Here is a 1,836-nt window from a genome sequence, read left to right as displayed (position 1 = left end):
AACCTTGTACTACTGTGAGAGAGACAACTATAGTGTTGTTGTGAACCCTTTGGCTTCACCGAATCCCTCAGACGACCTGCACACTTGTCCCGCACCGTTCACCTTCGTCTGAACCCTTTCAGAAGAAGTCTGAGCCGGGTTCGTTACACGTTGCTATCACTCCCTTTGTTCTGTTATGGTTCAGAACGGAGGTGACTTCGACCTCGATATCGATATAGCTACCAACGTTACGGCCGAACAGCTGCTCGCCTAGCTTGGTCAACTCTAGTAGCGAATCTAGGAGTTGGACCAGAGAGACAAGGCTGCTTAAGCTCGAATCAAGGAACTCGAGAACGGCGAAAAGCACTCGTAGAAACTGGTTAACGAGGCCTATGCCAAAATCAAGGCGCTCGAGACTGCCAGAGCGAGCCGCATCAAGATCGAACCACCTGGCAAATACGGAGGAACCAAGGAGGATCTCGCAGGGTTTTTGACAAACCTCCGATCCTACTTCCGGCTCAATGACGACAAGTTTCCGGACGACAAAGCCAAAGTCCTCTATGTAGCTACGAGATTGGAGGGCAAGGCACTCAGATGGTTCGAACCTATATGGAACGACTACCTCACTAAGGAAGACGAGGACGACCGAGACGCCTTTATATAGGTAGTCTTCCGATCCTACGACCGTTTCGAAGAAGAGCTTTAGAAGGTCTTTGGCGACAAAGACGAGAAGATTCACGCGTAAGAAAGGCTCGCCAATCTCCGATAGACCAAGTTAGCAGCCTCCTACGCTGTATAGTTCAGATAGGACATGCTCAAGTCTTAGCTTAATGATGAGGTGTTGATATAACTATTTTATAATGGCTTAAAGGAAAAGGTCAAAGACGAGCTATATAAGTACGACCGGCCTGAAACGCTGGACGAATACATTGCATAAGCCATTAGAATCGACGATCGGCTCTATATACGAGAATAGCAGAAACGAGGTCGAATAAATGGAACCACGGTTAAGGCTAACGACAAGAAAAAGCGAGCGTACGTTAGTACCTCGTACGGGACGTATCCCGGAGCTATAGATATAGACGTAGCATAGAAGCAGGATAAGAAGAAGACGGCCAAAGACAAGTCTAATGCCACCTACTATAACTACGGAAAGAAAGGACACTATAAGCGGGAATGTCGAAGCCCGAAGAAAGATTGGAAACTAGTCCTGGGAAAGGAAACTGTGGTCATCGACGAAACCAAGGACGTCATCGAAGTAGTAGCCACGAGCTACAAAGGCAGGGACAGCGACACGGATAGTCTCGAACACGGCAATAATGGCGAAGACGAACAGACGCCGTACTCCGAACTGGTCACTATAGACCCCGAGATAGGCATTGCCGAATGGGATACGGCAGGGGAGTATGCGCCACCGATTTCGATTCTCCCAGCCTTGAGGCAGTAGGGTTTTACGGTCACGTAGAGACAGGATAGATCGTAGACAACCGACACCTAAGGAGTCGACCGACCCGGACCGAACATCTTGTTCCTTTAGGAACGGATCGAATGGTACCGTAACGAAGTTTTCCGGCTTAATACGGAGTTGCGCGAACGAGATAGACGCCTGACTCGACTCGCCTAGTAGAGCGACGAGATGAGGGACGAAATGAGGGAACTCTGACGTATCGTGGAAACTATCAAAGGGGAACAGCCTGTGACGTATGATAGACCCGATAGTTACACCGAGCACTTTGACGATCAGTAACTTAGCCATGACGTACGGAACCCGGAGTACTAGTTTATACGCGCGAACCATAGGAAAGACGAACGTATATAGGAAAGCTATTAGAAGAAACATTCCTACCTTAGCATTAG

The sequence above is a fragment of the Thermothelomyces heterothallicus genome (assembly GCF_042370625.1).
Source record: "Thermothelomyces heterothallicus CBS 202.75 unplaced genomic scaffold P884_scaffold_5, whole genome shotgun sequence".
Classification (NCBI taxonomy): Eukaryota; Fungi; Ascomycota; class Sordariomycetes; order Sordariales; family Chaetomiaceae; genus Thermothelomyces; species Thermothelomyces heterothallicus.
This window is presented reverse-complemented; position numbering follows the sequence as displayed.